This window comes from Carettochelys insculpta, chromosome 1 (genome assembly GCF_033958435.1).
Source record: "Carettochelys insculpta isolate YL-2023 chromosome 1, ASM3395843v1, whole genome shotgun sequence".
NCBI classification, from domain to species: Eukaryota; Metazoa; Chordata; order Testudines; family Carettochelyidae; genus Carettochelys; species Carettochelys insculpta.
In genome coordinates, this window is record NC_134137.1 from 379,881,436 (window position 1) to 379,906,989 (window position 25,554).

General features: G+C 44.9%; 1 protein-coding gene and 1 pseudogene across 2 annotated transcripts in view; both read right to left on the reverse strand.

Annotated features, from left to right (window-relative positions):
- The window catches only part of PPP6R2 (protein phosphatase 6 regulatory subunit 2), a 168,259-nt gene that overhangs the window by 132,650 nt on the left and 10,055 nt on the right, over window positions 1–25,554 (reverse strand). The gene's annotated exons all lie outside the window — the stretch shown is intronic.
- Window positions 22,527–24,189, reverse strand: LOC142001371 (large ribosomal subunit protein eL31-like; annotated as a pseudogene).

Here is a 25,554-nt window from a genome sequence, read left to right on the forward strand (position 1 = left end):
GATGCTCAGGGGAGATCTCTCTTTCAATTCTTCAGTCAGTCTCTCTGAGACGCTCGGGTCCAACTGTGCTTTGTATAGATCAGTGCAATAGCTCGTTCATTGCTGCACAATCTTCTCCCTGTTCACGAGCACTTCTTCGTTCTCATCTTTGATGGCCATCTGCTTCAGTTGCCTTTTCCTATTAATATTCCTAATTGTCTTATGCACCTCCCTGGTCTTACATTCACCATACCACCTCTCAATATCTTCATATTTCACATACCCAGCTATGTTGATGTCAATTTGTCCCACCTGCCCATAAATAATGCAAATACTGTAAGTAGCCTGCACATAAATTAATTCAACTTTGCAAATATTAAAATTATCCAACTAAACTTTTCAGAGCTAGATACGAATATGATAAGGTATATAAAAATGGTGTGGTTACTATGTGTCTCTATTCACTTTGCAGTCCTGTGCGTTAGCATTTCAGTATTTACACCAAGAAACTCAGACACTTTTCAGCTGAGTGCTTCACTTTCTTTCAGGAAGCCAGTTGACGGTGTGGAATAAGTAGGAATTTAGTGAGCAAATGTGTAACTGACACAAAAAAGTACCACACATAGTTAAACTTAAGTCACACTATGATGTGGTAAAAGCTCATTAGGAAACTGCTTAGAATGCCCACTTATTATGAACTGCAGTAAACAGAATTTCTTCTAAACTTGCAGAAACCTGAAAGGTGAGAAATAGCCACACATCCATACTTCCAGACTCTAGGAAAAACTTAGTTCTACCTTCCCTATTTGTTAATGTTCAGTTCACTGATCTACCTGTGTCACTGCATTACTGACTTCTATAAAAGTGTATTCAGGATAGTTTATAATGAAGATTCTATGCAAAAGTTCCCAAACGGAAAATGTACTGAAGCCATATGCATGAAGAAAGACTTAACTTCATCTAGATAAATTTTGCTGCTGTGGCAAGAATGTTTGTTGGTTAGCTTGGGGTTTTATTTTGACACAGTGGTGGACTGATGAAACCCCCTTGGCCTCCTGATGTACAGCTAAGATTAAAATGATTTTATATTTTTATTGTATGCAATACTGTTTAAAAACAACTGCTTCAGAGTTATCGTGATGTGTATTTTCACAAATGAGGAGTCCTGTGGCACCTTAAAGACAAACAGATTTATTTAGGCATAAGCTTTCATGGTTAAAAAAACCCACTTGAAGTGTTCTTGCCCCACAAAAGCTTATAGCCAAGTAAATGTTCTGTGTTTGCAGATACAGACTAACCTAACACAGCTAACTTTCTGTAACTTGATTTTCATAGAGTGGTCTCTGAAATCCAACCTAAACGTGAAAGAATCTGGAGCTTCTCTCTGTTCAACCAGAGCAACAATTTTGCAGAGTAAATGGAAAAAGGGTTGGCTCCAAACCCTTGAAGCAGGCCTTGGCAGGCTATTCGTCCGAAGCAGCATACTCTGGGTCTTAAGGTTCATGAATAGCTAAAATAAGCAGCATTGCTAAGTTGCTTGGCTTTCCATTAACAGAGTTACAGGCTTACCACCAGCAGAAATATGTCTGGCTAGTTCCTACAGCAACAAGAAGTTAAAAAAAACAAACCCTACTGATTCCCTGGGCAGATTGCCAGGAACCTTAACATGACAGGAAGAAACAGCAAAAAATAAAGACTATTGACTGAAAGATGCTTGTTCTCTCATTTCTGTTTCCTTCTCTCATCCTCTCATTGCGTCCTTGTTTATAAGTTACTGCTCCTCACTTTCAAAAGATCACTATGCACAAATGTGAACTCATAGCACCAAAATCTTTGAAGAGAAAAATTTATCTCAAAATTTCCTCTCTCTGAATTAATGAAGTACAGAGAACTGTTACAATGGGTATTTCAGCCTGCTTGCACACTAGAAACAAAGGCATACTTGTCAATCACTGACAGAAATGAACTGTCCTCCCCACTTAAATTTCCTCCATTTGAAATAACGTCCACAGCCAGGGTAATTTCATTGTACTTTCAAAAATTACAGACTGATTTACACATATATTAAAGTAAAAGAATAATTTATCATACTGCACAGCAGAGGGACAATTTCTTGAACATTTACCAATTTCCATCTCTACGCTGGATGATCCCTCCCTTTTGTCTCCAGGAAGAGTGAGATCTATGGAAGCCGTTTCAAGGAAAGGAAGTTTCCAGGTAAGCACAGAAAAATTTTCCTATTCTTCACCATGCTAAGATACATGTATCTATTAGGCTCCATCATGGAAAGCAGGATAATCTTTTTAATATGGACATTCAAAATACTGTAAATTATATTTCTTCTCTTCCCGTGGCCACTGAGACATGGAGAAGACTTCTGTCAAAATGGCACTGACGAAAAATTAAGAGACCAATATGCAGAATCTTGTGAACAGATATACCAATAGCTATCTGGCTGCCTAGCAGATCTCATTACTGGAGAGACAACCTCTCTACCCTGAAACCATCAGCACTTCTACAGATCGGGCTTTGATGCTTGACAGAAGAATATTTCTTGAATTTACATTGGGCATGAATGATACCACACTGGGAAATGTTATTTTTCAGAATTAGAAATACAGTACTGGGTCTCATTCAGGTCTGTTCCCTTAATGAGTTCAAAAGCCCATCTGAGAGGAGATCGTAGTTACCTGGTAGCTACTTTAATGGACAAATAACTCTTGCAACAAGGTTTTAATTGGGGTAGTGTTGTAAGGACGAGAATGAAATTTTGGGGTTGAGTTCTATAGCCTTTGCACTAGACTCAAGAAAGTTAGCCAAAGGGGTTATTTAACGTCAGAGTTTACACATCTTGTCTTCAACATGCTGAGACCTTTATACCCGAGAAACTTTATATTTTTGCTTGAACATTTTCACTACAGCCCTCCTAAAGGATTTCAAATTCATTTGTTTAATGTGGTAGCTAAATACAGACCTTGCTCCTACCAATAAAATAAGTTCTAAAATAAGACTTTTCTGTAGGCCATGAGAGGGATAATCACCTTAGTATCCATTTTGAACCTGTCTGGGCCTGGATGAAAGATCACTTTTTACAATCTCAGATCTTCTCTGATATGTAGAAACATTGGAAGGTCCAATACTAGGTTAAATCAGTCCTAGGAGGTATTGCCTCTTCAGCAAGGAAGAGGAACAATATCTCTAGCACTCACCTGTGTATGGCTCCGGGCAGCAATGGAAAGGAATCGAGCTAAATAAGATCTTGTCCAGCTTTGTAAGACATCATCCACAACCTCATGCGCTGAGTCTTGATACATGGGAAGACCACAGGGCACTTTATTAGTATTTCCAGATTTGAATTACTCAAATCACTAGCCAATCAAACTGACTTACAATAAGTGAGGACATGTCTGTGTCCAGGTTCCACTATGCCTAAACCAACTTCTGCCAGGTAAAACCTTGGTCTTCAACCTCTTGATGATCAGAACACAGAGACAGGAAATTCTGCTGTACCCCATGAAAGGAGAAGTTGATTTTCAATTTGGGACTGGGCTAATTGACCGCATTCTTCCTATCAAAGAGGCAGCTGTGTTAGTCTGCATCTTCGAGAACAACTAGTCCTGTGGCACCTTACAGACTAACAAATATTCTGGAGCATACGCTTTCATGGGCAAAGACCCACTTCATCAGATGCACTACTTACAAACACCTCATCAGACATGCTGTCATGACTAGGCTAAATCTATTACTCATTGCTCAAAAATTTCATTATCAAAAAATTATGGTTTACTAGCAGCACCTCATCTTTCCTGAACATTAAGTGCAACTGGGTGCAAACCTCTGGAAATAGGAAGTACAGAATTACAGTGTACTTCAGCCCCCACCATGCATACGCAGGAGCTGGCAAGATCGAATGGAGACATAGCATATGGGTGTTTCAACCAGGGCTGCCCCGCAAACATGAGGAATGACTAACTATAAGTGCCATATTAATACAGTGTAATGTGTTCCAAATAACTATTTTTCACCTGCATGCCCTGCAATGTGATGGGGTCATCTCTATTGACTGGAGCAGGGACACCTTGCAGCATGTTGCCACAGCTCATACTGATATAAGGGGATGTGAATCTGCACTCAAAGGTATAATGGGGCCCTCATTTTTGTGCTGAATTGTAGTGAATCTGTCTGTTCTTGCTGTAGGGTTGGTAGCAATCGGGTGGCATACATAACAGTGCTTGGCAGAAGTAAACTCACTGATGTTCCAGAAGGAATCCTTGTAACAAGGGGCAGATGATAAACATCCACTAACTCTAAAGTGGTTTGCGTAGAGTAGGCAAAGTGGACAAGCACTGACGATGCACTGCCAGTTAATGTTATGTCTTGAGACAGGCAAAGACATGATGGCTGACTTCTGACAAGGGTGCACGCAGAGACCAGAAAGGAAACAGGGATGCAGGTAGCTTTGTGACTGTGACAGTCTCATTAATGGGTGGCTGGCTTTAAAAAAAATCTGATATTCTGTATCAGAAATCTGTATTCACTAGTTGAGGGAACAGACAGCAGGGCCTCTACCAATAGATGTGATAAACTGAAATGTGGAGGCATAATAGGAATTACTGGATAATGCTGCTATGAAATCAAGTTCACCGAAGCACGTCTATGCCTGAGAGCAGAATTCCTAATTGGATTCACTAAGAACTGGATTTTAGTTTGACTCTACTGACTCCATTTCTTACTTTCCTTCATGGTCATCTTTATTTTCAGTTATCATTCTTCTGAGAAGAGGCCTTGCACCCAACAGGATTCATACTCTGCTTAGAACTATGACTGATTTCCTTAGAACACATATCCATTTACCATGAATACGAGATTTAGAGCCATGATCAGCAGACTTTTCCTGGAAGAACTAAGAGTGAATGTCCTTGCTCTTTAAAGCCCATATTAGTATCACAATGATTTCTGAAGAGACCCTGAAAGCATTTTTCAGTCCAAATGTGGTGAATGGAGCTTGGGGTATAAAAGCTGCCATCCATATGCAAACTCGGAGCATGGACTATAAAATGGTAAAATGGACGTGAAACTATAAGCCTCCTTTAGGAGTTGATTCACATGTTTCAGAGGGAGCCCTGTTAGTTCCCTATTCTCCAAGTTTAAAAATAGGATGAGTTGAAGTAAGTAATGTACTGTTACATTCACATCCTGTCATTTCAATGGGTTGCCTGAGTTTGGGAATGGGACAACACACTGTGTGACTCTTGCAAAGGTTTAGAGAGTACCCCTCTCTGGACAATGTCCAGTGACCGCACTGTGGCCAAAGTTGTAGGTTCCCCAGCTGAAAGAACTTGGCACCATTCAGGGATTTAAACTCTAAACAATGCTGCTGCAAGTCAGACAAAGAAAAGTTACTCACTGTAGTAACGGTGGTTCTTCGAGATGTGTCCCCGTGGGTGCTCCACAATAGGTGTCGGGCTTGCCCGGCGCCGCAGATCAGATCTTCCAAGCAGTTTCTGCCGGACCGCGCATGCGCTGGCGTGCGCCGCTCCCTTGCGCACTCCTCGCCATGTGCGCGATCCGGTCCCCGCCAGTTCCTCGACCAACCGCCTCGGGTGCCCCTGCAAAACACTAACAGAGATCTGAAGCGGGGAGGATGGGCGGGTAGTGGAGCACCCACAGGGACACATCTCGAAGAACCACCGTTACTATGGTGAGTAACTTTTCTTTCTTCTTCGAGTGTCCCCGTGGGTGCTCCACAATAGGTGACTACCCAGCAGTAACCCAAGATAGGAGGTGGGTAATCGGATTATGTGCAGCTTGTCCCCGAGAGGACCGCTGCAGAGAGACGGGTATCCTCTTGGAATACCCTGTGAAGGGCGTAATGTTTGGCGAAGGTGTCGTAGGATGACCAGGTCGCCACTCTGGAAATGTCTTTTAACGCAACGCCCTTGAAAAAGGTTGTTGATGCCGCCACCGCCCTAGTGGAATGAGCCCTGGGAGTGGCCGATAAAGGAGTCTTTTTGAGCTCGTAGCACATTTTTATGCAGGATACAATGTGCTGTGAGATTCTCTGCGAGGAGAGACCTTCTCCTTTCGATTTGGGAGCGAGGGAGACTAGGAGTCTATCCGTTTTCCGGAAGGACTTGGTCCTGTCTACATAGAAGGCTAGCGCCCTCCTCACGTCCAGGAGGTGTAGGCGCGCCTCTTCGTTGGAGTTATGAGGCTTTGGATAAAACGAGGGTAGAACAATAGGTTCGTTAATGTGAAACTCGGAAGAAACTTTGGGAACAAAGGCTGGATGCAGCCGTATGGTTACCACCTCCTTGGAAAAAACAGTGCAGGGTGGCGTTGCCATGACTGCCGCGAGCTCGCTCACCCTACGAGCTGACGTAATTGCAAGAAGAAAGGTTGTCTTTACTGTAAGGAGGCGGAGGGGAACCGTGGCCAAGGGCTCGAACGGTGGTCCCATTAGCGTGGTAAGCACCAGGTCCAAGTTCCACGAAGGTGGAATCGGTTTCCGAGGGCGGTATAGGTTTACCAACCCTTTGAGGAACCTGGTAACCATAGGGTGGGCGAACACCGTGTGCCCTTCCTCCTCATGTCTGAACGCCGAGATGGCGGCAAGGTGGACCTTCAACGAGGATAGCGAGAGTCCTCCTCTCTTGAGGTCCAGTAAATACTCTAGTATTGTAGGTATAGGCACCAAAAGGGGGGGCAGCTGTTTGGTAGAACACCAAGCCGTGAAGCGAGTCCATTTTTGCTTGTAGGTCCTTCCTGGTGGAAGTCCTCCTGCTACTTTCTAGGACTTGCTGTACTTCCACTGTGCATGTGCTCTCTAGGGAGCTGAGCCATGGATTAACCACGCTTGCAGTCACAGGCTTTGGGGGTGCGGGTGAACTATGGACCCCTGGGCTTGCGTGAGCAGATCCAGCGCCACCGGAAGAGGCATCGGTGGACGGTCCGACATGCGCAGGAGTAGGGGGAACCATTGTTGTCAATCCCACGTTGGGACTATCAGGATCATCCGGGCCCTTTCCCTCCTGGCTTTCTGCAAGACTTTGTGGATCAGCACTGTGGGAGGAAACGCATAAAGCAGGGGGCCCCTCCACGGGATCACGAACGCATCCCCCAGGGACCCCCATCCCAGTCCTGCCCTGGAGCAGAATCGTGGGCACTTCTTGTTGTGCTGAGTGGCAAACAGGTCTATTTGGGGAAAACCCCATGCGTGGAAAATCGGCCATAGCAGATCGGGACGGATCTGCCACTCGTGTGTGAGTGCAAAACGCCTGCTCAGCTGGTCTGCCTTCACATTGTGCGCACCCAGCAAGTATGAGGCTTTCAAGATTATATTGTTGGCGATGCACCAGTTCCATAAGCGGATTGCTTCCGCGCATAAGGCACGGGATCGAGCTCCTCCTTGCCTGTTTATATAAAACATGGTGGAGGTATTGTCTGTACTGATCCCGACGACTTTGCCTTGTATGTGGTCTCGAAAGTGTCTGCAGGCGTTGAACACTACTCTGAGCTCCAGTATATTTATGTGTAGTGACTGTTCCGTGGGTGACCACAGTCCTTGAGTCACCTCTTCGCCCATGTGCGCTCCCCACCCTACGAGGGAGGCATCTGTAGTGAGAAAAAAAGATATTTGCGGCTGGTGGAAGGGCACCCCTGTTAGCAGGTTCCTGGGGTTTACCCACCATTGTAGGGATTTGCGCACCCCGGCTGTGGGCGACACCACCCTGTGAACGGTGTGTACTGCCGGTTTGTATACACTCGCCAGCCAGTGCTGCATGCTGCGCATGTGTAACCTGGCGTTCTGTACTATGAACGTCGCCGCTGCCATGTGGCCCAGCAGCTGCAAGCACGTCAAGACCGGCACCGTAGGGCTGAAGGTGATGACCTGCACGAGGGAACCGATGGCCCGAAAGCGAGCCTCTGGTAGATATACTCTCGCTGTAACCGAGTTTATGCGAGCCCCTATGAACTCTATGTCCTGTGTGGGGTCTATTTTCGATTTTGCCAGATTGATAACCAGGCCGAGTGAAGAGAACGTGTTTGCTGTGACGCGTATCATGCGCATAACCTCCCCCTTTGAGGCCCCTTTGAGCAGGCAGTCGTCCAGATACGGGAAAATAAATACCCCCTGTCTGTGCAGGTAGGCTGACACCACTGCCAAGGTCTTGGTGAAGACTCTGGGGGCCGAGGAGAGGCCAAACGGTAGGACCTTGTATTGGAAGTGTTCGTTGCCTACCATGAACCGGAGGAATCGCCGGTGAGCCGGATGGATAGTTATGTGGAAGTACGCGTCTTGTAAATCGAGGGCTGCAAACCAGTCTCCATCGTCCAGTGCTGTAAGGATGGAGACGATTGTGGTCATAGTCGCTTCGGATGACCTTGTGCGATGGTAGTGATGGCGCAGCCCTGGATCTGTATGTCAAACTTGTGGCCTTTGGCCCCGCCCCGAGGACGCACGGCTCTGTTGTCAACGTCGCCTGGGAGTTCTGTACTGCTGGTGCTGTTGAAGTCGCCCTTGCTCGTAACCCCTGTGGTACTGGGGGCGCTGTTGCTGGTACTGGTACCGTCTTTCTTGAGGTTAGTACCTTTTCTTTGTGTATGGAGGGGCGTCGCTGTGGAACGTGCTGCTGTGTCCGCAACGTCCAGGGCGATCTGAACTCCCGTCCTCGAGGCCGCATAGCCTTCTTGCACGATGGCCTTGAGCACCGGCTTTTTGTCCTCTGGAAGCGAGTCCATGAGGGAGGTTAACCTGGAATAGTTGTCGAAATTATGGTTCGCTAAGTGTGCTGCGTAATTTGCCAGTCGCAACGTTAAAGTGGAGGAGGAGTAGACCTTTCTGCCGAACAGCTCTAGCTTCTTGGCATCTTTGTCTGTCCCCCTGTCCTGAATTGAGATGTCTTTGATCTTTGTTGCGACGACTCCACCACCAAGGAATTTGGCTGTGGGTGGCTGAACAGGAACTCCATGCCCTTCACCGGCACGAAGTATTTCTTATCCGCTCTCTTTTGGACAGGCGGAATAGTCGCAGGGGTCTGCCATATCGTAGTGGCGGACTCTAAGATCGCTTCATCAAGCGGTATTGCTACTCTGGAGGAGGCCGGTGGTCTCAAATTTTTGAGGAGTTTATGGTGTTTCTCTTGCACCTCTGCTGTCTGGATGCCTTGAGTGAAGGCCACCCTCTTAAACAGCTCTTGAAACTGTTTGAGATCGTCCGGAGGATGGACGTCCCCCAGGGCCGTAGCCTCGTCCGGGGAGGAGAGCGAGGAACCGCTGGGGTACGTCTCTCTGGACCCTTCTGGTTCCTGCTGGTGATGGTACACCCTCTCGCTAGAGGTTTGCGAGGGAAAATCTCGGGGTTCCATAACCAGTCCCCCCTGAGATGCTTGAGTCTCTGTCCCCGGTCGCAATTGCCCTCGGGGGTACGAGATAGTCTGTGGGGATCTTTCCCTAGTAGATTGCCAATGGTGTCTATGCCCCACGTGGTAGGGGCGACCATGGCAGTATAGGCACTGTTCTTGGGAAGGTGACCTAGACCACTCCCTTGGTGCATACCCTCTGCATCTGGGGGAGGGAGATCGTCGAGACACTGGAGAGAGCGATTTTGCATAATAGTCCAGCGGTTCAAATCCCAGGAAGGGTGAAGGTGGTCCCAGCCAGGGTGAGGCTGGTTGCAAAAATGGAGAAGGGGGCTCCGGGTAGGCTAGGGGGGACCCCTGCCTTCTGGTTGGAGTCTGCAACATAAGCAGAGGGCTGTGAGAAAGCAACTCCACAGCCCTGTCCGGAGAGGGGCTGCAATGCCTCCTCTTGTGTGCAGCCTTCCCCCTCCCTGGAGGAGGTAACTCCGCCCCCTGACGCACAGGGGATCCCGGCCCCGTCCGCACCGTGCTCGGCACACTCGAAGGCGGTGCCGCACGTGCGGTGTCCTTTGGTGCCTGCAGGCTGCGTGCCTGCGCGCTCTGCACCGCCAGTTCCCCGGGGGTCGGTGCCGCTGCCTGCGGTGCTGCCGGCACCGGCGCTTGTTTAGCCGCCGCCCTGCCTGCGGTGCGGGACGGCTGGCTGATTATCGGAGGCTGAGCCGCTTCCACGTGGCTCTCCGTGCCGCCGCCGATCAGCTGTTGCTGTGGCTGGGGGCTGCTCACTCCTCCCGTCCAGCTCGCTGTTGCTGCCGGCAGGGATCGGGCTGGGGAGGCTTTCCTCCGTTTCTGCGCTGATGGGGTGAGGGAGGCAGCTTTCCTTTTATGGGCCCCGGAGGGTCCCTCCTGCTGCGGCCGCTCCGGCACGTCTGGCTGGAGGGCCTTATCAAAAAGCAGCATTTTAAGCCGCATCTCCCTGTCTCTCCTTGCTCTGGCTGTTAATTTAGCACAGAAGGAGCATTTCTGTGCAACATGGGACTCCCCAAGGCACCTTATGCATAGACTGTGCCCATCGGACGCTGGCATCGCCTCTCGGCAGGACTCACATTTTTTAAATCCTGAAGAGGACATTGTTGGTGAGTCTTTCAGTTGTTAAACGGGTACTTAGCACCTTCTCTGTGCTGTTTTCCCCTTCCGATGGCCTGCCGCAGCAGGAGGGCTGATGGCCCTATGCTCCTGGCCTCCGGCGCTTGTTACTGGGACTGGATTGAAGCTGTCCCGCTTGTAGTTTGTTTGTTGCTTTTGTTTTTTGTTTTTTTTGCAAAAATAACAACCGGCTAACTTGCAGTAGCCTAAGTACTTGAAAAACTTTAAAGAAAAACAGTTAAAGTCATTGAATACGCTACTTGGCCTTAGCCTAGTTCGGATTCCGTCTGCAGCCGACGGCGGTTAAGAGGAACTGGCGGGGACCGGATCGCGCACATGGCCAGGAGCGCGCAAGGGAGCGGCGCGCGCTGGCGCATGCGCGGTCCGGCAGAAACTGCTTGGAAGATCCGATCTGCGGCGCCGGGCAAGCCCGACACCTATTGTGGAGCACCCACGGGGACACTTGAAGAAGAAGTAACTTTCTGGAGGCCATTGAGAGAAACCACGGCAGAACCTCAGAGTTACAAATTCTTTGAGAATGAAGGCTGTTCTTAAGTCTGAAAAAATATATTGTTTTGATTTCAAAAGTTTACAACTCAACTTTGTTTCAAAGCAACTTTTAAAGTTTATTATGCAGAAAAAATGCTGCTTTCCCCACAATTTATATTTAACACATCACTGTACTATGTTAGATTTTCCTTTTTTCCTTCTTGTGGTCTCTGCTGCTCCCTGATTTCCTACTTCCAGTTCCAAATAAGGTGTGTGGTTAACTAGTCAGTTTGTAACTCTAGTGTTTGTAACTATGAGTTTCTATGGTACTGACCTTGCCTCCGTTGAAGCAGTCCCTCTACTTATTCCTCCCATCACTTGCAAAGTGGTATTCTGTTCTGTACTTCAGGGATTGCTTCAATTCCCAAGTGATCTTCCAGTGGTGTCTGGAAGGAACCAGGATTGCAATTCTACAGCTCTGACGTCTCTAGACAGCCTCAACTTTCCAAAAAGTTGTCCACTATAGAATTATACACTGAAAACCAATCTGCCTGATGAAGGACTCCTATTTCTGCATGCAAAGATCCCACTAACTTTTGCAAAGAGAACCCCTTAGGCTTTGAAATTATGACAGACATGATTTTCAATACTGCACACTCATGTTAGCATTGCCTGCAAAAACATGTGAAAAACATCAAAGTTTCATAATTTTTATTTCTGTTGTTGCTGGGCTTGTATAACTCGAGAGCTTTCACACCCAGAGAAGAGACCTATAAGTGACATCTGCCCAGGCTTGGCTACCTGCAGAAGACAGACAGGATGAGGAAGCTATCCTCTCAGATTTAAAAAAAAAAAAAAAAAAAAAAAAAAAAAGAAGTCTTGCACAGTTAGAAATGCTGAGTCCCTCATCACCAGGGACCGTAGCCTTCTTTCCCCTGGTAGTAACACCCAGTTGAATTTGGATTGGTGCTCATGGAGGAAATTTATGGCCTTATAAAACTGGAGAGGGGAGAACTCTAGAAAAAAGTAAATGGTGAGCCTGCTGCTCTTCCATGTGTGCACTGTCCTCACCACTCCATGGACAGCTACCATGGAGCAGCTGTGGCAAAGCAGGGCAAACTACAGTGACAGCCAGGGTTAAAAGCCCAATAGTGAGGGTAGAGCAATCCACATGAGCATATGGGACATCACACCAATATTTTCCTAATCTTTTAGGCTTGGCAGGAAATCCCCAGCCTTCGGGGCACTCCTAAGCACAGATTCACAGTATTCAGTACTCTTCCTGAGTGTCTCTTATTATTGGATCCCCAGCATTGACTCAGGCAGACTGCATTCTGTGGGGAAGAATTCCATCCCACTTCATGCATGCACGAACCGAAAGGAATAATACAGCAAAGATCAAGCCACAGATCTGTGCCAAATCTGTCAGGCTGCATGTGCTCTGTGAAGGTGAAAAGGGGAACTGAGCACTTACAGATTTATATCCTCTTTGGGAGTTTCTCCTTATGATCCCACTTTAAAAGGAGAAGCAAACTGGGGTGCAGACAATGCTCCAAAATATTTCAAGTGGTAGCAAGCTCCTGCTCTCAGAGGCTGTTATTGTCCTCCATCTTCAACAGGAGCCCCATCTAGGTCCCTCAGGGAACTTACTGGGGTTCAAGAATGGACTCCCCAGAGGCTCACCCCTTATCTGTCATAGGGGGTCCACCTGGGCCAGATGGTTTGGCATTTCAGTATCCCTGGGAGACCTATTACAGAGGAAGGCGGAAGAAGAGAAGCTGGGCTCTACAGTCCCTCTTCACACTCTCAGGCACTGCCAGTGTCTGTGCTGTCATGCCCTTCATTCATGGAACAAAGGGAGTGGGAGGGGGAAAAGGTGGCCGTGCTCTGCAATTAAGGCTCTACTTCGATGTGGACTTCAGGAGCTAGGGCACAATCTTTCCTCTGGTGCACTGACTGTCTGGCATTGCCCTCCTCATAGAAATGGCGTAAGAAGGGTTGCTTGCCCTTCCAGTCCTCCTTTCCCGCAGGGGACGGGGAAGACACATGCTATACACCAGGACTGAGCCAACCCTGCCAGACCAGCCTAAGACAGGAACAGAGACGGCTGAGCTTCCCAACAAAACTGCCAATGAGAGAAAGAGGCACTCACTCTTTCTTTTCCCTGCGGGTCTCTTGGACTAGCTCTCTCCCTGATGCAAGCAGAGGCACTAGCCATTGAAGACTCCTCAGAAAGGGAAAATCTTCCCAATAAGCAAATGCAGCCCACAGACACAACCAGGAATCAGACATTACTGAGCTAAAATTGCATCTGACAAAGCGGGTCTTTGCCCATGAAAGCTTATGCCCCAAAATATGTTAGTCTATAAGGTGCCACAGGACTTCTCCTTGACATTACTGAGTCCAAATGCTAATCAGAAAGCTGAAATAAAAGGCTGACATTTCCCTCAGAATAGCTCTGCAGCAGGGAGAGTTCAGGGAGCCATCTGCAGATGGAAGGGGAGATAAAACTGGAGGAAATTTCAAGGATCAGGGCATTGGCCTGCTGCTAGGGACCAGCATATCTGGTACAGTCCCCAAGATTCTCAAAAACCCATTGAAATGGATCTGTGGACCTTACAATGAAGAATGGAGCTGACCACAGGTATATTTTAAAATCATAGTATTGTTCACTAAGAACCTCTTAAGAATGACTACTAAGAAGCTAAAACCTAAAAGGTCCATGGAAATCCAATTAATTTGCACCACAGACTGCTGTCTTTAGCTCATGAGTCATCACTCATTCAAGCAACTCACTGTCTGTATCTGCTCGTCAAGAGCAGCAGCAGCTAAGCAGGAACTAGGCAGAGCAGCAACAGGATGCTTTTGATGAGTATAAACTGTGGAGGAATAAGGAAGAACAGTAATGGGAGTAGCCACTTAAGTGCCCCACTAAGCAATATTTAAATACAGTAAACTTGCTATCAGTAGAGGCATCTACTAGGAATGATGAACCCTGTTCCTTGCACTGGTTTCTGCTAGGATAGCTAGTCTGTTTTTAAAGTCTTAGTTAATAGGAGGTAAATTAAGGGGTGTGATATGGTAGTACCTGTAAGAAATGTAAGTACGAGATGGTGGAGGGGGTTTCAAGGCAGGGGATTTGAGTGAGGAGGGACTGAGAGCAGAAGGGATGTGGGAAGGTCAGGAGTCACGGCATGTGGGGAGCTCAGGGGTGGGCTGTGGAGGGTGACTGCAGGGGGACAAGGGCACCATTTTGGGAGGAAAGGGGGGCTGCAGCCACATGCAGAGATACTGCTACTATTCTTCCTCTTCCCCGATAATCAGAGAGCAAGTGGAAAGTGCACAGTATGTACAACGTACTCTCTGTCCCTACCCCTTGGCAGCCCAGAGTGAGAGGAATGCACAAATGCTGTGCCCTCTCCCCTCACTCCATGAGCAGCATCAGAAGAGGAAAAAACTGCAGAGTCCTGGATATGTGCAGTTGCACCCCACAATCCCTAAAGTGCACCAAGAGAAGGAAGTAGAGGCAGGAACACCCCCAGACAGCCCCTTTCACCTTCCAGGAGGCCTGCTGCCTTGCAAGGCAGGCTGCAGGAAGCACTGGGAGCCCAGATGCAGTGAAGCGGATACAGTGGAGCGCCTCAGCTGGCTGCCTTCTTGACTGACTAGCTTACTTTCACCTGTAGGTAAATTCAAATATACTTCATGAAACATATCAGAGAGGTAGCCATGTTAGTCCGTATCTTCAAAAATAACAAGAAGCCCTGTGGTATGTTATAGACTAACAGATGTTTTGGAGCATAAGCTTTCGTCATGAAATATTGCTGTGTTGGAGAGCAATGATGCAATATGCATCCATTTCTGTTCTGTTCAAACAAGACTGAGCACTTCCCATGAAAATACAGCTCAGGGTTAATGATGAATCTCAACACTCAGTCTTGATAAAACTGAACTTTAGGTTCCTCTTCACACAGGCAACCTGTGGAACTCTTTGCAAGAGGATGTTGTAAAGACCAAGGGTTCAAAAAGAGGAAATTAAGTTCAAGAATAAAAGATCTGTCAATACGTATTAGTCAAGCTGGGCCAGGACGCAAACCCATTCGCTGAAGCATCCCTAAACTCTGTGTATGAGAAGCTGGAAAAAGGCAACATGGGATGGATCACTTGATGATTACTTATTCTGTTCATTCCCTCTGAAGCACCTGGCATCAGTCACTGTTGGAAGACATGACCATGGGCTAGGTGGATGAGTATGCTCTTCTTATACACCAGCAGAAATACACTGTCTCCTTCAAGTGAATCAATATAATATACTTCTAAAAAGACCCGCTCCTCTTTGACAAAGAGGCTATGGCTATGCTAGACCCTGCCTTTCGAAAGTGGGATGCTAATGAGACACTTTGGTAGATATTAATGAGGCTCTGCCATGAATATGAAGTGCCTCATGAGCACAATGCCAGCCACGGTGATTCGAAAGTGCCACTTTCAAATCGTGTGCCACCCGTGTAGATGGGAACCTTTTGAAAGGACCTCCCCAGTCTTCGAAAGCCCCTTCTTTGTAAAACCATTATGCTTCCTAAAACCATTATATTAATGGCAGCGCCTCATTAGGATCTGCTGAAGTGTCTCATTAGCATCTCCCTTTCGAAAGGTGGGGGCTAGTGTAGACATAGCCTTAATGTTTATGATATATGTCTTCTTCCACAGCATAGAAGCAAACAGTTACTCCATTAAAATTTGTGATCCTGAATACAGACATGAAGGCTCTGTGTCCATATTTTCAAAGGGAAGACCAAAAAATGGAGACGGTGCAGAAAAGAGGCACAAAGAACATAGGAGGACTGAAGAAAATGCCTTACAATCAATGAGTTTAGAAAAACTCAATCTCTAGTTTATCAACAGAAGTTTGAGAAGTGACCCAATGATGATGTATAAGTACTCTCAACAGGGTGACTGGGGGAGGAAACAGGCATGAAAGAGCTAATACAGCTGAGTAAGGCCTCACAAGAATCAATGGCTGCAAAATGAAGCCAGCCAAATTAGAAATCAGGCACACATTTTTAACAGTGAGGATAACTAACTATGGCAGGGTTTCCCAACCTATGGGTTGGGACCCAAACATGTGTCACAATTACATTTCAAAAGGGTTCCCCAGCTGGCTGGGCAGCCTCACAGATGGCTATTAAGAAGCCATTCACACTCCTGAAGTTAAAAAAAAAAAGCAGTCAAGTAGCACTTTAAAGAATAACAAAATAATTTATTAGGTGATGAGCTTTCATGGGACAGATCCACTTCTTCAAATCACAGCGTTACCAGGAGCCCTTATGGTTAGACTATGACGTGAAGAAGTGGGTCTGTCCCACAACAGCTCATCACCTAATAAATTATTTTGTTAGTCTTTGAAGTGCTACTTGACTGCTTTTTTTTTGTTTTGATAGAATACAGACTAACATGGTTCTCTCTCTGTCACTACACTTCTGAAGTGGTTCTCAACTTCTTGACTGGATTAACAGCCATCAGGAAGTTAAGCCAATCAATTACACTGAGAACCATTCCAGCTGCAGGCAGAGAAGTGCACACCTATGGAGCAGCGCTCAGCTCAGGTAAGGTGGGGGCCTGAGTCCAAGGTTGGGAGGGAGGGCAGAGCTGATCACTTCCTTGGCTTTCAGCCTCTGCAGGAGATGGGATCCCCCCCGATCCCAGCAGGGTTTCTGCTGGCTGGCTTTCAACTTTGAGGGTCAGGGGGTCCCCCTCTAGCCCCAGCCAGGGGTCCCACAGGTGGCTCTGCCAGCCAGGGCTCTGCCCCAGCTGGCTTCCAGCCGCGGGAGGGGTCTGGGTCTCCCCTGCCAGCCCCAGCTAAGATTCCCATGACTGGCTCTGCCAGCCAGGGCTCTGCCCCAGCTGGCTTCCAGCCGAGGGGATGGGGGTTGCCCCCTATACCAGTTGGGGTTCCTGTGGCTGGTGTTACGGGCCAGAGCTCCACGCCCCAGCCAACTTCCAACTGCAGGGGTCACTGTGCCTCCCCTAGCTCCTTCCAGCCCCTGAGCGACTCCTAGCCCTTGAGTGTGACTCCCCTAGCCTCCTCCAGCCTGAGTGTGACTCTCTTCTAACCCCCTTCAGCCCAAGTGACTCCTAGCCCCTCAGTGGGACTCCCCTAGCCCTCTCCATCCCCTGAGTGGAACTATCCTAGCCCCAAGTGTGAATCCCCTAGCCCCCTCCAGCCCCTGACTGACTCCCCAAGCCCCTGACTGTGGGGTTTAAGCCGGGGGAGCAGTTTAGGGATGAGTGTTTTTCTACCACCACAACTCTGATTAATCATAGTAAACGCATTTCCCTTTTTCTATGAAATAACTATTATGAATATATAAACATGAGGGGGCATAATTTTATATTCTTGCCTCAGGTGCAAAATTAGCTAATTACAGCTCTGCCTCCTCTCCTCCACCCCATTTTTCAATTGCATTGGGTCACCAACTCTTCCTGGATTGTCAGAATAGGTCCCCGTCTAGAAAAGGCTGGGAACCACTGAACTATTGGAACAAACGACCAAGAGAAGTAGTGGATTCTCCATCTCTTAGTCTTCAAATCAAGGTGATGCCTTTCCAGAAAATATGCTGTAGTCAAACAAATTACGCAGTTCAGTACAGAGCTATCTTGATAAAATATAATTGTCTGTGATTTATAGTTCAGGCTAGATGACTTAATGGTCCCTTCTGGCTTTAAACTCTATGAAAAGATTTCAGAGCTGGTCATTTTAGATAGCAGCTCTGGCACACTATTCTCCAACCTCATGCTTTTAATGCGAATACAGAGGATACAGTGGCCACCCTGTTGTTGGACACTGAGCTAAATAGGAGGATCGGAAAAGCGGCCACAACTCTGTCCAGACTCAGCAAGAGAGTGTGGAATAACAACAAGCTGTACACTCACACCAAAATGCAAGTCTACAGAGCCTGCATCCTCAGCACCCTCCTTTATGGCAGCGAGACTTGGACCCTGTATGCCCACCAGGAAAAGAGGCTGAACGTCTTCCACTTGCGCTGCCTCAGGCGCATCCTTGGAATATCATGGAAGGACAGAGTGACCAACACCGCCGTCCTTGAGCAAGCTGGAATCCCAACCATGCACACCCTCCTCAGGCAGCGTCGACTCCACTGGCTTGGCCACATCCACAGGCTGAACGATGGAAGGATTCCAAAAGACATCCTGTATGGTGAGCTAGCCTCTGGCAAAAGACCTCCCGGACGCCCCCAGTTGCGTTACAAAGATGTCTGCAAGAGAGACCTCAGAGAAGTAGACATCGAGCTGGACAGTTGGGAAGAACTAGCAGACGACCGCAGCAGATGGAGGCAGGGGTTACACAAGGGCCTTCAGAAGGGCAAGTTGAAGATCAGACAGCTAGCAGAGGAGAAGCGAGCGCACAGAAAGCACAATAAGGACTTGCCAGACACCCACTACAAGGACTGTCACTCTAGTGTGGGTCTTTATAGTCACAATAGACGCTGTAAATGAAGTCCTCAATTGAAATTTTAAAGGGTGCGATCCATAGTCTATGCAGACTGAAGGATGCCGCCTACTACTACTACTACAGAGGATACAGAATATCTGCATATTCTCCTAGGCTGGGTCTACACGGTGCTCCACTCAGTGCTGCTGATGGCAGAGCCATGCAAAATGAGCTTCTCGAGATTGAAAATGGCACGCCAGTTGCATACTCCCGAAGCTCATTGCTATAGCCCCACGAGAGTCCGGTGTCAGCAGAAGGGGGTGCCAGCCCTTCAGAGGCTGTGTGGACGTGCCTCTTCCGGCTAAATCCCCCTCTCTTTGAGGCATAAGAGACTCGCAACAGAGAGGGATTTAGCCAGCAGAGACACAGCCACACAGCCTCTGTAATTCCAACACCCCCTTCTGCAGACGTTGAACTCTCGTGAGGCTTTGGTAATGACCTTCAGGAATATGCAAATGGTATGCCATTTGCAATTCCAAGGAGCTCATTTTGCATAGTTCTGATGGCAGTGGTGCTGGGCGGAGCGCTGTGTAGACATAGCCCTAGTGCATTTTAATAACTGTAGCAAGCAAAAACAAAAAGGAAGAACAATAAATATTTTATGAGTAGAGTGGAAGAAATACTTGGAAAAAGAAAAACAAAAATTTAAACAATGGCAGGTTCATTCACTGTTGTGCCCAAGAGCACACTGCAAATTTGATTTCATACTACAAGTTTCAGAACCCTTGAGTCCTACATCCTTACTAGTGTCCATTTTATCAATACAAGGAAACTAAACAGAAGACTTCAACTGCAGGAAAACCTAAAATTACAACGTGCCATAATCAGGCACCCCACAGAAATAACTCATAGGCATTCCATAGCTATAAAACCTCAAAATTAAAAAAAATACCACCAAAGATGTTTGTGGTTCAGTGACTAGCATTATCCATACCTACTAGCCTATCAAACTTGCAGCTTATGTCTCAGGCTATTTTAAGAACTGAATTTTGCAGGGGTTTTTACTGATATTTTAATTGATTTTAATTAAATGTGAGACCGTTCCTCAACTGGCAAGATTTATGAGTAAATAATCAAAGTCAAAACAAAACGTACTGATAAGTAAATATATATTATGCTAATGGTGAATTGGAACATAGTTGTAAAGTAAATAAAAGGATATTCTCTCTGTACTAGTGCAGCCACATATTATTTGGCTAGAAATAGGACAAAATGGAAAACATTGTATGGCCTGTAATTTTCATAGGATAAGCTTAGATTTTCATAATAGCCTTAAAAATCTATTAATTTACATTTTAACTCAATTACCACATAACTATGTGTATGTATACAGATTTAACAATTAAATATTCTCAATAATATAAAATTTCAAATTATCTTGTTAAATATTGACTTATTTTAAAATGGAAGCAAATGAAACAAAAGACTAATTATTTCAATTTTAATCTTAATTTACCATCTAACAGTATTCTTCAAATATTCTAACAACCAACACTTTCTGGTCGTACTTCTCACATTAGTGAACATCTGAGGTCAGCTATATTTTAGCTTAAAACTTGTTAAGGCCTGGAAAACAAATATATTGGAGCTTCACAGTCAACTATAAATTCTTTCAGACATAGGCTAAGCTAATGAATTGGCAATTAAGAGCCAAATAAGTGTTTTAGACCGTCCTGGTGGGGAACTTAAATATTACTTTGTAGCAAATCCACTCTGGTAATAAGTAATTTGAAATGGAGATGTTTAATTCTGGACTTCACCTCTTTACTGCAGATGCGAGCTAGAAAATGCTGCAATCCATCAGACTACTGCACAATTAGGAAGTAGCATCTTCAACAGGAACAGCAAATTCCTGTTGAACTCTTTTTAGAATATCATACATCTCAATTTCACCTACATTGTCAGTACCATACCATCATAATGAAGCAAAGAAAACACACATTTGACTGTATTCCTTTAACAAAATTCTATGCAAGATACAAACTGCACATTAGTTCCAAAAATTAAAAAAATAAACAAAATCACAACTACAGCCATCCACTACAATATTAATATATGCTAAAATGCTTACATTCTTTTGAATATCGTGATCAAAACCAGTCTGACCTCAGAACACATTGGTGCTATCAATTTACCTGTATCTTTTGTTATTATAATGTTGATAAATCAAGATAAATTTAAACAAGATATACAACAAAATACTTTTTTTTTGTTCTTTAATCCTTAGAGACATGAAAGTGACACATTCTACATGAGTGAATAAGCCTGTGGTTTTCTTCCCCACAAAACATGTTTTAGTGCTAAATATTGATCAACAGGAAGCTTCACAAGTATTATGGGCAATACCTTCCAAACACAGTAAATCAGCAATCCTTGTACATCTTCCTTAACTCAGTTTGTTCTTGGTTTTATGAATATAAAATTTATTCATTACGGTTCATAACATTTTAGACACAAACTCCAAAACACGTACACACGGCTACCCTTATCAGCCATTTTAATTGACAAAAAAACATATCTATGAATTCTGAAACAGTAAATACTGGGACGAAAATGTTTAGGATGCAAAGGGATCTATTTGAAGCTGGTGTTTTTTATATAAATGAATAAAGAAAAAACTCCATTAGACTATATACACTTTAGAACCCATATTAATATGAACTTCCCCATAAAAGATAAGCAAAACATTCTGGTGACTGAGCCTCTATAAATATCTTTGTGAGGAAAAAATACACAATGTAATGTCCAAAATAGGGACATAACATCCTCCAGCTGCAATGGGTGTAAGGCACTCCAGTGCGGCTGGAGCAGTCCCAATACCTGGCATGCCACAAGCGGGGCTGCTCCAGCCTGCTGTGTACCAATGCTGTTGTGTACCAATGCCTGAAACTAAAAATAATTTTCAAAGTATTTTTTCAATGACAGACAACTATTTTTATCCAAACGCTATGTCACTGGAACACTCTCTTTAATCCTTGGAGATGCCAGCTACCATAAACTCGAACTCACTGAAGCATTCAGCAAAGCGAAGACTGATGGCTGGTCTACACTACTGTTTGAGTCAATGTAACTTATATCTGAGGAGCGTGAAAACAACATCTCTCTGGGTGACATAAGTTACACTGACTTAAAGTGCTGTCCATACAGCACTATGCCTGTGGGAGATGCCCTCTCACTGAAATAGTTTTTTCCTCTCATGGAAGTGGAATAATGATGCCAATAGGAGAGCACTCTCCCATCGGCATCGCTCATTTTCACCACACAATTCCAGCAGACATATCCTGAATCCCCCATCGCAACAACTGATCACAGAATTCCCAAGTGACACTTTAAAGAATCTGGTAAATTTCTTGGCAGCTCCTTGGAATCCTAAGACTGTAAGTTTCAATCTACTGATAGAAACAGCAGCAGAAACAAGTATATGAAATGGATTGGGGAGGTAGACTGGATTTAAGAGTATAGGAAATACCAGAAGAGGTCAAACCAAAGGTCCATTTTGTCCAGAATCCATTCTCTGAGCATGGTCAATACCAGTTGGTTCAGAAGTAGGGGCATGAACTCTACAGTGACATAGTATCTGAGCTGCTCCAAGTGGCCAATTTATGCCCCAAAACAAAAGTGTTTCTTTTTTATATACAGTAAGGTCTCAGTATGCGAATCCAGAGTACACAACCCCACTCTTATATGGCTGACCCCCAATTCATACTTAGGCTCATGACTCATACTTACACGCTACACATTGGCAAGAAGCAAGTGTACAGTATTTTTAACTTACCTAATACATGGATGGGCTCATCACCCTAACAGAGTATTATACCAGTTACAAACACCTAAGGAATGGAGATTGTTCATAATTCTGAACAAAATGATATTTGTTCTTTCAAAAGTTCGCAACTGAACACTGACTTAACACCATTTTGAACCTTTACTATGCAGAAGAAAAAAATGTTGCCTTTTTTTTTTTTAAAGTAATTTGTGTAAAGCACTGCTGTACTATATCTGCTTTTGTGTACACACAGACTGCTTCCTGATTGTATACTTCTAATTCCAAATAAGGTACAGGTTGAACCTCTCTGATCCAGCACTCTCTTGTCCTCAACATCCATGGTCCAACATAATTTTTTGTTAGCCGGATGTCTACTCACAGGTGTGGCCAAGTTTCCCATGATCCCGTAAAGTGTGTTTATAGCCACCAGCTCTGGCTCTCAGTGTTCTGCACTAAAACAACAAGTCCTGTGGCACCTTATAGACTAAACAGATATTTTGGTGCATAAGCTTTCATGGGCGAAGACCCACTTTGTCTGTGATGTTATTTAGCTCTAATTTACCCCTAAATGTCTGCTAAGAACCCAGTAAGGAGAGAAGTGTTGGTAATGCTGCTAGACATATTGACCTCCTTGGTTCGGCAAATTCTCTGGTTTGGTACTGGTCAGGTCCCAATGTTGCTGGACTAGAGCAGTTCATCCTGTGTGTGGTGGACTGGTTAGTTTGTAACTCTGAGGTTCTACTGTAAATATCTGTTCCTGAATCCTGCTAGCTCTTAACCTAAATGATATATTTTAACAATGAGGGCAGTTTTTTGTTTTTTTTTCTTCTCCACTTTTATAACTATTATAAAATCCCTTTAGTTTTCTTCCACCTTGACTGAATGTAGACTTTTAAAAGTGGTGACTGGTACATATGTAACCAGTGTGTACAGTTTGTTGGGCAAATCTTCATCCTAACTGCATTTTCTGGACAAATATAAAAGGATAAGGTAGGGAACATTCCTTATCCCTTTGGCCCAGACTGCTTTGTTGAATCTGGTGTCAATGCATACATCAGGAGTAACCATCTCCTTCCATGCAAGTTTCCAGAACTTCTTGAGAACACAGGGTGAACATTTCTTGAAACCCACTCCAGGGATCCATTTGTGAATGTTGATGGTATATTCACTCGTCACCACCTCACTGATGGCAAATCTCCACTTCTGCTTTTCTCCATCTTTCTTCGCTGGAACCATCTATACAACACCTGCCCCAGAAACAGGCTGGAAAGGAAGTCATGGAGGATTGTCAGTCAAACCAAACCAGAGGGGGTGGAGAGACCTGAGACACACTTTCAGATTGGGGAAAGGAATCATTGCAACGGTGAGTTACACAGACTATCTACACACAATGTAAAGGTAGTTCCACTTGGTGGTTTTACATTTGTCATCTTTCAATTTCATTAGACATCCCTGTGTCCTTATATTAAAAATGATGACCTGCAGGAAACATTCCCATGAAAGACCTCTATCATTACACTTTAAGTTGTCTCCTCTTTAAGCTACATGGTCTGATTCTTTCAATACCTCTTCATAGACAAGTTTTTATATATTTAAAGCTATTTTCACTGCTTGTGTCTGGATCCCATCTATTGCTACTATATCTTTTTTGAAACAGAATAATTTAACACTGTACTGAACGTAAGAGCATATCACCAACATATTTAGTGGCACTTTGCTATTTTCAAAGTTATTTATCACCCCAGTCACTCTGTAAACATCTCAATATTCTATTTTGTTTCCATACAGTAAGAACATATTTTCATAAAGCTGTCTCTTCTCACTGGTTACAGTTCATTTCAAACCCAACACATGATCAGTAATTTTTAACTTCCTATATACATTACCTTGCATTTGTCCACACTGAATTTACTGTGCCATCATGCTGCCCATTCATCTAGTTTAATTAGGTCCCTATAATTATAAAATATAAAATGTAATATAATAAACATGCTCCTCTGCTAACATCACACATGCCATCATGTGCCAACAATGCCCAGATGCTTTGTATATTGGACAGACTTCTAACTCCCTTAGACAAAGGGTCAAATGGGCACAAAACAGACATCAAAACACTCCAGAACCACAAACCTGTTAGTCAACTTTTTAATGAAATAGGGCATTCTGTCAATGACTTAAAGGTATGTGTGTTACTGAAGAAGAATTATCGCACCGTTCTGGAAAGCGAAACTGCCAAGCTGGCTTTTATATTCAAATTTGGCACATTAACACATGGTTTAAATAGTGATGGGAACTTTCTGAGTCACTATAGGGGCTCCTCTGCATACTTGGCTCAATCTAATTCTTGACCTTCCCCCCCACCCCTCCATTCTCTGATTTGCTCACCTTGAGCATCTTTTTCTGATTTGTCCTCCTTGCTTACTGTTTTTGGTTCTCTGTGCCTTAAATATTGAGTCTGTTCTGGTCTGGCTGTGGTCTGAAGAAGTGGGTCTGTCCCACGAAAGCTCACCTAATAAACTATTTTGCTAGTCTTTAAAGTGCTACTTGACTGCTTTTTGTTTTGATAGGTCCCTATAAGTGCATCTCAATCATTTTACTGATTTAAATAATTTCTGCCATTTGCAAAGTAACCAAACTATGAACTCCCATTTCCTAATCATAAATTAATATATCAAATGCCACTAATGTTTATAAAAATCTGTTTCCCCAAACGATAACCTTTTAACATGCTGAGCATTTTCTGTCTAGCAGCCAATTTCTAATGCATGACTGTACTAAATTCTCACCCTATGACTACTACGTTACCCTAAATTCTAACACCTCTGTCAAATATTTATTGAAAGTCCAAACGTGTCAATTGCTTCTCTTTTAGCCACTGTTTTACTGACACATTCAAAAGATTCAAATAAACTGGAGTATCAGAGGGGTAGCCGTGTTAGTCTGGATCTGTAGCAGCAATGAAGGGTCCTGTGGCACCTTATAGACTAACAGAAAAGTTTAGAGCATGAGCTTTCGTGAGTTAACTCACTTCTCCAGATGCTGGTCCTGGAAATCTGCAAGGCCAGGTATAAATAGGCCAGAGCAAGGCTGGGGATAACGAGGTTAGCTCAGTCAGGAAGGCTGAGTTGTAATGTCATCATTAGATCTGGAGGTGTGAACTCCAAGAGAAGCAGCTTCCCCTCTCTTGGAGTTCACACCTCCAGATCTACTGATGACAATACAACTCAGCCTTCCTGACTGAGCTAACCTCGTTATCCCCAGCCTTGCTCTGGCCTATTTATACCTGGCCTTGCAGATTTCCAGGACCA